Source organism: Melospiza melodia, chromosome 4, assembly GCF_035770615.1.
Source record: "Melospiza melodia melodia isolate bMelMel2 chromosome 4, bMelMel2.pri, whole genome shotgun sequence".
Taxonomy (NCBI): domain Eukaryota; kingdom Metazoa; phylum Chordata; class Aves; order Passeriformes; family Passerellidae; genus Melospiza; species Melospiza melodia.
Window position 1 is genome coordinate 94,857,009 of NC_086197.1, and position 12,056 is coordinate 94,869,064.

At 41.4% G+C, this 12,056-nt stretch overlaps 1 protein-coding gene across 9 annotated transcripts in view; it reads right to left on the minus strand.

The window, feature by feature from the left end:
- EPS8 (EGFR pathway substrate 8, signaling adaptor) overlaps window positions 1-12,056 on the minus strand; it is a 125,694-nt gene that overhangs the window by 66,559 nt on the left and 47,079 nt on the right. The window contains exon 1 of one of the 9 annotated variants that reach the window (XM_063155641.1): window positions 3,066-3,162. The exons of the other annotated variants lie outside the window; for them this stretch is intronic. The gene's annotated coding sequence lies outside the window, so the exon portion shown is untranslated. Of the gene's footprint in view, window positions 1-3,065; window positions 3,163-12,056 lie in introns of those variants that run through there. 9 annotated transcript variants of the gene reach the window in all.

Genomic DNA, 12,056 nt, shown 5'->3' on the forward strand with positions numbered 1-12,056 from the left:
GGCTGCTCTGCAGTTACATCAGCTGGTCAAAAACCCAAAGATTTTTGACTGCACAGCATTTATTTCATGCACATAAAAACAAGGTGTGCATAGCTTTTAATTTTTGGCCTTTTTTTGACCATGCTACATGACCCCAGTGCCTGGGAAAGAAATTAAAAGGTAACTGCTATAAAAGTACAGCTAAAACCAGCCTGGGTTGAGTGAGGGTTCCACAGAGGTAAAGTTTAATTATTTACAGTTTAGGTCCTGAGAGACCTGGTCCCAAGGTCATTTATTACCAGGAATGAACATAAATCACTGGTTTCTAATTTTGTAGTGCAATCACCAGCACTCAAAAAGAGCTATAAGGTGAGAGAAGACATCCACCCTTAAATAACCCTACAGGACAGACTTTATGAGTGAAAAACATGACAGAAAGTAAATATATCTGCTCAAGAAGCAGGGAAGAGCAGGAAGAGCACACACCCTGTGAGCCAAGCAAATACAAGGGGAGCAGAAGCAATGTACCTGGGAACAGGCACAGCAAGGTGGGCTGGCAGCAGCTTTTGGACAAACAAAATCCCCAGAAAAAAAAAAAGACAAAAACGAAATCCCCAGTTTTGGACCAAAACAATCCCCAGAACTGGGAGGGGTCTTGGCCACAGGAACCAAAAAATGAAGGTTATACTCCACAGCGTGGACTAGATTGCTACCATGATATTTTCTAAAAAATCCCTTCACCAGGATTTTTCCCCTGAGAAGCCTCAGAAACGAAATGTAAACAATAATTATCTGATTGCTTGGAATGTGGTCTGGAGATGATTTACCAACAGGTGCATCTTTGATTGGTTCCATGTAAATTGTTTTTAATTAATGACCAATCACAGTCCAGCTGTGTCAGACTCTCTGATCAGTCACGGGGTTTTTATTATTCATTCCTTTCTATCTTTGTGATGTATCATTTTCTCTATAGTTTAGTATAGTTTTAATATGTAATTTCATATAATATAATATAATATAATATAATATAATATAATATAATATAATATAATATAATATAATATAATATAATATAATATAATATAATATAATATAATATAATATAATATAATATAATATAATATAATATAATATCATTAAATAATAAATCAGCCTTCTGAGGACATGGAGTCAATTCTCATCTCCCATCCCAGGAACCTCCACACTTGCATCTTTATTGCAGCCACCATCATGGCCCTAAAGGTGACTCTCACTGCACACAGGAGGCATGGCTTGGGGCCAGCACTCTCACAAACTCCCAAGGCTGATGGTGGCTGGAATAACTTGCAAAGAGGATCCTGAATTAAAAAAATCCAGGTGATTTGGGAGGCTGTAACTTTGCAGTACAGTCATTAATCATACAAGGCAAAAGAGCAAAATTTTCAGTCCCTGCCTTCTGAAAATGTTGACAGCTTCAGGTAACTAAGATTGAAATGACAAGATATAAAGCAAGCACTAATTCCTATGTTGATCTGACTTTCAAGCAGGTATTGGCACCATTTAAAACCATTTATTGTTCCAAAGGCATATGATTCTTCTTCTACTTCAAGGAAAAATAAAACAACACTATGCACTAGGAGTTAAAGCACATTGGAGCACAAATCAGCAGCTGTAGAATAAACACTTTGGGAGGGCACATATCATTATAGCTGAGCAATGGTGCTTATACTTGTATGAATGCTTCCAGTAGCAACACAAATGCTTAGTTATATGAAGAATGAAAGATCAATGATTCAGTAATGTAACAAGTCATCTGCAAAATTAATATATACAAATGCATCACTAATAAAAACTATTGTTGCAGGAAGTTTTATCTTGGTGAACAGCTGGGATCACCCTGCTGTTACTGAGCTGCTCTCAAAAGTGTATAAATGAGTAAAAGTGTGTTAATAACCTATCAGAGGTGGAAAAACCTACAAGTTAATCCTTCTTTTGTAAGCTGATTCCCTTGCCACTTGTGTAGCCTTAGCAGTAAACATTTCATGTCTAGCTCTCTTTTAAGGAGAGTTACAACTAAGAATTTTAAACAACATTCATAAAAAAATACATGCCAGACCTTTACTTCTGTGATCTATCAATTAGATAGTGGATTGTCAAGACCAGCCAATATTTGAATACCAGCCTATGCAAATATGTGGAGTAGCAAAATAGAGATACACACTGGACTCCTCTCTAATTTTTTAGCCCTTTTGTTTCCGAATTCTGAGTTATGCTCACCAGCTCTTTACTGCTCCTTATCTCTACTATGGTTAAATTGCAGTATAAATTGCAGAACAATTTAGGTTGGGAGTGAACTCTGGAGGTCATCTGATCAAAACAACTTGGAAGCCAGACTGAGATAGAATCTGTAATCACGTACAATAATCACACTGACTTCTCAAGCCACCAGAAATGCAGCACAAACAGCTCCTGACCACAAGTACAATAAATTCTCCTATTCTGGTCCCATGCTCGTGTCCTGTTACATCTGAAGGGGATCAAGAGCACAAGGAAAGGTCTTGGCAGGAGCACAGCTGCCAGCCTGTGACTGAAATGCACCTCAGCAGCATTTTAGGAAACGTGGTGTTGAGACAACCAGGCTAAGGAGGGGCAGCATGTCAGGGACACAAGGCTGCCAGAACCCAGAGGAGCAAGGAGGACAGTAGGGTGGGTGGAAGGAAGCAGAGCGTCTCTCTGGAGTAAAAAAGAACAGCTCAACTGGCTAACCCATGGAGAGGTTCCTCAAACCCATTTAGTATGGCTTGCACGGTCCCTGGTGTGGTGGTTTGGTTCCAGATCACAACCAGGTACCACAGAGCTGCTCCCTCCCTCCCTCCCTGCTCCAGGTGGGATGAGGAGGACAACCAGAAAAAAAGGTAAAACACGTGGATGGAGATAAGAATAGCTTAATAACTGAAACAAAGAATAGCAGTAATAAAGAAATAAATAATATTGGTACTACTACTAATAATAATAACAATTATAATGATAGAAATGACAATATTTTTGTATTGAAAAGTTAAGAGACAAAGAAATGAAGGTGAAGAAAGACAAGTGCAATTGCTCACCCACTGCTGGCAGATGCCCAGCCTGTCCCCAAGCAGCCCTGGGCACCTCCCAGCCAGCTCCCCCGTTTATATACTGGCCATGACGTGCTGTGCTATGGAATATCCCTTTGGCCAGCTCGGGTCAGCTGCCCTGGCCACGCTCCCTCCCAGCTCCTGGTGCCTCTCCTGGCTGGCAGAGTGTGAGACACTGCAAAGTCCTTGACTCAGGGCCGGCACCACTTAGCAACAGCCAAAACACCAGCGTGTTATCAACGTTGTTCTCAACCCAGCTCCAACACACAGCTCTGTGCTGGCTACTGGGAGGAGGAAAATGAGCTCTCTATCCCAGCTGAAACCAGGACACCTGGCGACCCAGAGATCTCACTGCAGGAAGACACAACTGCACTGGGAGCAGCCTTGCTGCAGCTGTTTATACATTCCCCTTCACTGAGGCCTCACTGCGGGGCCACGGGGAGAAGATGAGATTGAGTTACAACGAGCTCCATCCTCTAGAGCAGTAAAATGTAGCTTAAAATTAATTTGAGATTGTTTCTCTGAGTGGTAAAGCAGTCAATGTAAAGGTAAGGATGCTTGTCTGTCAAAAAAGAAAAGAATGTTTTAGGCCTGACTGCAAAAGTTTGTAAATCACCTCTCCAAGGTAAGGAGAAAATGTCCAAACTCACTCCCATACTATTGACAATTTTTCTTCTTGGAGGACAGGAGACAAAAAGAGACTGGGAAAGAACACAAATGCAAATAAAGCAAATCCTAAGAGTGATCTGCAAAAGCTTGAAGTGGTTTATGTCAGTGTTTAATATACAGGACAAAGTGAGGATGTTTGTGAATTTAGAAGCAAAATCCTCATCCCATTCCTTCCCCCTTTCCTTTTATGGGTTGGTTTGTTTTTTGTTTCATTATTTGATGTTTTTGAGGTCAACATTTCCTACCCAGCATGGACAATCTGTCAGGCTGTGAATTGACATAATTGCTTGGCATTAGCATAATTCAGATATACATACATACAGATCTAAATAGGAGCTGTGGCACCTCAGTGTAGCCCAACGAGTCTGATTTTGTCTCTTTGGATTTGACACACGCATCCAGGCTACAACAAGGAGCTGAGCCAAATGCAGCAGGCTGTGGATTATTTAATGGTTTGACCATCCTACAGCACAGTTTGTCATGGTTCCCATGTGCAGAAACAAGCCCTCTTAAGTTAACAGGCTTGAAAATGGTCGCTCTGGATAGTGCTGAAAGCGGTCTGTATTACAAGTGCGTCCAAAAGAGAGGAACAAATTTTGCTGTTCACACTTTGACCACACTGGAAAATTGAATAACTGCTTCTCCACCAGCAACAGCATCAACAAGAATGTTCTGTACAAATTCCAGGTACTTTAACAAATCACAGTTCTTAAAACGACCCTCTGCTGAAAGTCCCTTGAGGTCGTAGTGGTTCCTGGCAAACTGAAAACATTTTTCCTTCCACGCTTCCTCTCCGCAGTACAGCTGAGTGACCTTGGTGGTGGGAGGAGGTCAGCGTAGATGAGAAAAGAATCTTTAAAAACACTGCTTGATTTTAAGTACCAAATTCACATTTTGAAGACAAAGCCAACTTAATTAAAAACATTTAAGTCTTGCAACTTAAAAGAAGTTGCAATAGTTCCAAGAACAACTATTTGAGACTCCCTGGCCCCCCCAACAATCCCTTCCTGCAAAGTCAAGGAAGCAACAGCATGAACTACCTCAAAAACATCAAATTAATGAAACAAAAACAAACAAACCAACCAAACAGCCTATAAAAGGAAAGGGGGAAGGAATAGGATGAGGATTTTTCTTCTAAATTCACAAACCTCCTCACTTTGTCCTGTATATTAAATACTGACATAAACCACTTCAAGCTTTTGCAGATTACTCCTAGGATTTGCTTTATTTCATTTCTGCTCGTTTTGTTTCCTGTTCTCCAAGAAGCAAAACTTGTCAATAGTATGGAAGTGAGTTCAGACAGTTTCTCCATACCTTGGAGAGGTGACTTACAAATTTCTGTGCAGTCAGGCCTCAGCATTCTTTTCTCTTCTGACAGACAAGCGTCCTTACCTTTACATTGACTTTACCACTCAGAGAAACAATCTCAAACTAATTTTAAGCTAAATTTTATTGTATCCCACATGTGCCATCTAGACTTGGAGTGTCTCAAAATGAGAAGCTGGGCCAGAAGCCACAGAATATGTATTAAATAAAAGGAATACCTGCCCCAGACACTGCAATCCCAGTACTCAGAGGGGCTGCAGCAGCCTCCCAGGAAAACCTCTGCATCAACCCATGCCCACCTCAGCTCTCCTCATTATTCTTGAACTGTTTTTCCCTCTCTCTGCCCCCACAGATATCCTCATGTTAATTAGAAACTGGTAGCGATTATTCTTTCCAACAATCAACCTCAAATCCCAGGCCTCTTAGAACATCCAGAGAAAATATCACTCTAGTGTAATTAACTCCCTCTATTTCCTCTTTCCATCATATCTCACTGCCTGTTTACAGGTGAGTTGCATCTTGTCATGTGCTTGCCAACAGTACCATAACAGCCTTCTTGTACCTCTGGCCACTGGCTAAATGATGAAAATAAAGCCAAGAAAATTAACATGCACAAAAATTAGCAAAGCTAGGAATAAATGAAGTGTCTGAAAACTCTCTGCAGGTCTTGTGCTATGCTCCTGCTTGCTTCACTTCTAAGCAGGCTGATGGGTATTTTAACACAGGTACTTTATCAGCAGCTCTAGGGTGGCATAAAGGTGACTTAAACAGAAAGTTTCTTTGAAACTCTCTGATAAATATTGAAATAATGGAGGAAATAAAGGAAGTAACTTCTAAAAGCAGGTTTAAAGCACTTTTCCCGGATGCTGATTCTCCTCAAATAGGTTTCTACTTTTCTCCTGGAAGAGCACCAATCTCCAAAATAAATAAAGTAAATGCTTTGAGAGTAAAGTCAGTAGTTCTGCTCTGATAAATAGCAACATAAAAATGGTACCTTTGCACTCAGCAGATCTGCTGCTGGTGCGCAGTCAGGAGTGATTGCTGCTGACTAGTGAGATAAACAAGGCTCCGCTGCTTTCATGCTTGTTTGAGGCAGGATATCAGAGCTATTGTTGTGCAGCAAACTGAATGCTAGTGTCTTCCATAAAAAGCCAAGTTCCTCATTAATTTTCAATTAGGTATCTGGACACTTCTTGCTGCCTCACTCAGGAACAGGTAATGGAATACAGAGAGAACATCAGAGCACGCTGCGCTCTGCACCGACTTTATGGTGCGAAAACGCTCAGGAAGGGAGATGGGCCTGAGAGATTGGGAAATGCTTCATGAAGAGCCAAGCAGAAATTCCTGCCTCATAAAGCTGCTTTTAAACAAGCACTTTCCAGATTCCGGAGCTGCAGTTTCTCTTTGTAGAGTGAAATCAAACAAAAGAAAAATCGGCGAGTTGGTGTAAAAGATAAATCGAGCAATTTTCACTGCCAACGTTCAAGGTCACATGTGTAGGCTGTGGGTATAGCACATAAAATAAACAAAATTTGTACATGAGCACCAGCTCTTTGTTTCAAGGAAGAACACAGGCCAGAAAAACCTATTTGCATTTATCATGCTACCATAATATGACTAAATTTTAATTTACAGGAGTGGTTGACAAGTGATAGTAAAAAAGCAAATTCTCAGCATGCAAACTTTTAGAAACTATTAGGAAAGATATGCTTGAAAGTGAAGGTCTAAAATATTTTGGAGTGTATTTTCACAATACTTAAAATAAACAGCAATAGAGTCTGCTCTTTAGAACTTCAAAGTCATAGAGATAAGGATGCTTCTGAAAGAAGAAACAGATAGCAGAAGACCTGCTCTCAGAGCTGCCCAGGGCTCCTAGAAAAATACATCACCACATTTTTTTTACCATTATTGGACTTTAAGCTCCTGAAAACTAACTACTTCTCTTAAATCAAGTACAGCATACATCATATTTCCATCTGGAAGTGCTTGCATCTTTCTTAGCATCTCAGTAAGCATCATGTAAGATGCTATTTCATGTCATACTGGATGTTTTTTTTTTCCACAAAGCCCGCACAAAAATCATTATAGCAAGCCTGAAAATTCTCATTAAAAGCCAAGCAGTATTTTTCTCTTCTAGCTAAGAAGTTCTGCCTCAATGAAGTAGTAAAGGCTTTAATAAGCTGCTTGTCTTAATGAACAGAGACTGAATTAGTAGGCAATGCCTATTCTAAAAAAGCTTTACAAAACCCACTCCATTTGTGCCAGTAACTCTGTACGTGCTGTTGATTTGTCAGACATTTCATTTCATGACACGAAAGAACAAGTCAAGAACTTAGGTCAGGGAACAGAAACAAATCCACTAAAAGTTTCATGCTGTTACTGATAATCAGAGCTTTTCGTTCCTTGCATATTTCAGATTTAAGGGGATGGTAGACATCAACAAAATATTTTCTTTACATTGAAAGGCTCTGAAAATGGTGCCAAAGAAGATCAGAGGAACTTTCTTTTTTTGTGGCATCTTGAGGTCAGACACTTTAAATAGAGTTTTTGGCACGCCATAAAATAAACTGAATCAACTTCTCTCAAATTCCTGGTGGTTTATAACCCAAGCTGCCAAGCCTTTTAGTTATGCCAAGGCTCTGCAAGGATTAAATACTGCTCAAGTTAACCCAGCATAAAAGGCTGAGTCGTTATCAGGTGAACATCAGCAGAGCTGCCAGAGGCTCACAGGAACTGTCTCTGTGCCAGTGCTCACCTGCAAGCCAAGGCAGCTCTGGGGAGCACATTGGCTCACCTTCCTGCACTTATTTATCACTAGTGCTACGTTCTTCCTTACCCCAGTATCACCCTGAGCTGTTTGGGCTGCTCAGAGATGTGCAGGGTGAGGCTGTGCCCCAGGGAAGGCACTGAGAGGCTTGCAAAGCATCTCGATCCCATCACAGGCTTGGGATGCACAGAGAAATTCTGGCTTTTTGTGGGATATTTGCTTGCATGTGTTGCAAACATTTGCACACCAGAAACAGTTATAGCAGCTTATTTCCATGTATTTCATATGGTGATGTTTGGTTTAAAAATAAATGCGCTTTTTGGTGAGAAACTGCCATGCAAGCAAAATGTATCTTTATTCTACAATTTCCAAGGTGAGAAAACCATTTCTAGCTATCCCTCCCAAGGCAGGCTTGGGGTTATTCCTGCTCTTCTCAGACCTCACACCAACTGCAGCTTTGTCAGTGTGGGTGCCACATCCTTCCCCTCTGAAACATTTCACATCTGGCTTCTTTTTCACCTCCTCAGTCAGGAAGGGCAGCACATCTTTCACCACAGGAGACAGACTGTTCCTCTCCATGCTTTGCTTCCTCTCACACAAGGCTTTGCAAGCACGTGCTCTCAGTCAGCAGGTGTCCTGGTTTAGGGCAAATTTGGGAGAAAACCTCCAAAAGGGGGCTCTTCCAGAAATAAAACCCACGTGGCTCCTCCTTCGAATTGGTTTGGGAAGGATTCCTTGGAGAGAAGTGGAAAGAACCTGTTTATTTAACAGGCACAGCACACAAAATGAACAATAGCAGGTGACACCACTCTTTCATCACTCTGAAAAAGATGACAAATTCAGTAAGTCTCTCTTGGTGATAGTCTCTCTGTTATCAGTGCCTCTGATGCTGCAGACACAGGGTGCAAAGTCTTGGTGTTTCCCAGGTCCCAGTCCGGAGCAGGTTTGAGTGGTTCCAAAAAAGGGAAAGGAAAAATAGTCCAGGGGAAAAATTTGGACTGCTTATCTAAACTAACTAACAAGCAGAAGCAAAAAGCAAGAGCAAAGCAGGAGCAAAGCAGAAGCAAGAGCAAAGTGAAAAGCCAAGCAAAAATCAAAAGCAGCACCGTGTACTGTCCCGTCTGTATGTCCAGCCAGATGTGGGGAAGAAGGTTGATAACAAAACAAAACAAAACAAAACAAAACTTTCACTCTTCAGAGCCATTCTTGAAGGCACAGAACATAACATCCAGCATAAACAGGGAACACAGGCATCATAATGTCACCCTAGGACAGCAGGTAAGCATCAGGCTGGTCTCAGGAAAATGTCCCTTTGTGTCCCTGATAGCCCGAGAGCAGCACACTGTGCTCCTGTCTCACAAGGAATCACCAAGATTTTACTTTTGTGCCAGTTCTTATGACCCAGGGGGAAGATGGGTAAACTTTTGGTGTTTATCAGCAAATGTTCCCTCAAAATTATGAACTGTTTCCTTGTTTGGGTTTGAGGAGAGGAACCTGATACGTGCTGGCATTTCTTTCACCTGCTCAACCAACCTGCTGTACAATTAACTCCTGTGCTTGTGCATGGCCTTCTTTGGGATCACACACACATGATCCAATGGAGAAATACATCAGAAACCTCTCACATCAGCCTGTCCCTCCACAGTGAGGGTTTTTTGGTCCAGTTATAAAAGCAGCAATGCCTGGGCACTGCTGCATTGCTGCTCGTGCGGGTGAAGCTCTTAGCCTGTGGCTGCACACAAATGAAACAGAGAATCCCCTTGGAAAGGGACCTGCCTCCAACTCTGCAAACAAACACCAGGAGCAGATGGATTCTCACTGGACAGGTGCTGACCAGAGGGCATTGGTGTCACAGCTTTTGTTACAAAGAGCTTACACAGAAAACACGGATCAGGAAATCAAATAGTTGGATAAACCCAGCACACAGCTGATCCTGCTTGTTAAAAACACCAAGGACATCAGCACTTCTGCTTCCACACCCCCTTCTAGCTCCTGGCCAGCATCTTCTGTGCCACTCCCCCAAGCAGCTCCCTCTGTCATCACCTTTTCCCCTCTTGCCATGGGCAACCAGGGGATGAAGCAAGGCATTGCACATCCAATAATTATCCCTTCAGTGCCACCTCTCTGGACTTTAAAAGTAATTCTGTCACCTTCATTGCCAATCCTCAGCTGATTTTTGCTTTCTGAAATCAGAAATCTAAGTGTTGTAACAAACACTTCAGAAGCTTTGCCCTTTGCTACTCTACACAATCCTTTAGTAAATCTGAACAGTAAAGTGCTGTTTTGGAGACATTACTGCTGAATATATACAGGCCCTCTCATCCCGCACCACTGCAAACAAATTCTCAAGTAGCTTTGGCTCTGGATAAGCAGCTTCTCCATTTATACACCCACTGATATGCTGCAATGTTCTCATTTTGTATTGCTGTTTAAAAAGTTTTTAAAACTGTGTGTTCTAACTCATAGGCGGTGTGATAGTTTGCATTTGTGAAGCATTTTTTACTACAAACAGAATTAAACCACATTTAAGCTCAGCTGTAAACAGAGATTTTAGTAGACTCTAACAACTCAGGTAGCAAAATAAATAGCAATATTTTTTCTAAGCTAACCCTGATGTTTGGACAGTTGTCTAGGATTTATGTGACATGATGGTTACTAAAGTAATCACATCTGTGCATGCGAACTGTCACCAACTTACAATTCTGTTCCCTCCCTCCTGATTCAGATAAAAAGAGGAACAAAATAGTGCCTTGCAGCCCTCAGAGTTATCTCCTTGGCTGATCACAGAAGCGAATAACCAGGCTGATTTTCCATTTCCAGCTGAAAATGTGTAAGTGATTAACAACCCCCTGCACTTTGAGACAGTGCTGAAAGATCCCTCCTTCTGAAGCAGACAGGCCTCCTGTTTCTTTTTACAAGCAAAGGGGGAGAAAAAACCCAAGGAAAAACGGATGGGAGGAGAAAAGGTGGTTTCAGTTTTGTTTCTGCATGCCTCTTTCTTTGCAACTTAAATTTGCGTACCTGACTTTTCCTGAGAAGAGAAGGGGTGACTGGAAAACCACTACACTATTATTTATATATATATATAAGAGGTTAAAAATTCACTCATAGACTTCCTACCCAATTCTAATTCTACAGAGACTGCTACAAGTTCCTCAGTGCTTTATTCGTGGCTGTATTGCTCCACTTTCATTCACATGGTTTCCATTCCCATCACTCTCCTTAAATTATCAGTAAAAGTCCAAAACTGAAGGACTACAGAGGAGGGTTTATGAAATGAAGGAAAGAGCCCAGCCTGGCCCCAGCTGGGAGTGCTGGCTCCTGGGGAAGAGGCAGGGACTCATTTCATGGCTCTGCATCCCATAGGACTGAAAAGGAAAAATAAAACTGAAAGAGATGAAGTTTTTAAATCTAGCCTTTCCTGTTTTGCTCTCTTTAATTATGAATTGAAGGGAATTCAGACTGGATGAGTCTGATGTGCCAAATATCAGCGTAAAGCTCAGCATACAAAGTGTGGTAACAAGAAGGGGAAAAAATTAACCTTCAGAAAGAAGGGAAGAAAAAAAAAAGAAAAATAAAGAGAAAAGAGTCAGTTTTCCCACATGTTGAGGTCCTCAATTATTATTCAGCTACTTGAAAGCATCCACTTAGCCCATGGTCAGAACTTGCCTTTGGAAGCTCAGCAAGAGCTTTAGCAGCTCACAATAAATAAACACACAAACGAAAACGAATGAAAGTTCTCTTTCTAAAGCAAAATAATTACAAACACTGCTGTAAAAAGCCTGATGAACTCTAAGTATTATTATTCCTTTGCACTAAAGAAATATTTATTCTTTTTTTTTATATATAGAGGAGTTGACAGAGCCTTTTTCAGGAGAGGAGGAGAGGGAGGCTGGGTGCTGTGGAGAAGGCAATTGAGGGGTAGAATAAATCCAAAAGTAGGACAGCCATCAGTGCTGCATCTGAAGCAGTCACCACTGCTCACCAGGCTGCTGGAGCCTGTGCACCACTGAAACTGAAATCACATTAAAAGGCACTCAGACCCTGGGAAGCTGCACCAGGGAATCCTTTAATGTGGCTCAGTATGCACAGCCCAAATCCAGGGTGTTTTAAAAATACATAGAAAGAAATCTAAAATCCTCTCGCACTCATCAAGTAGGGCTGTTTGCAATTTCACTGTAGAAAGTATTAACACTTTATTTAGCAAAAATTATGTA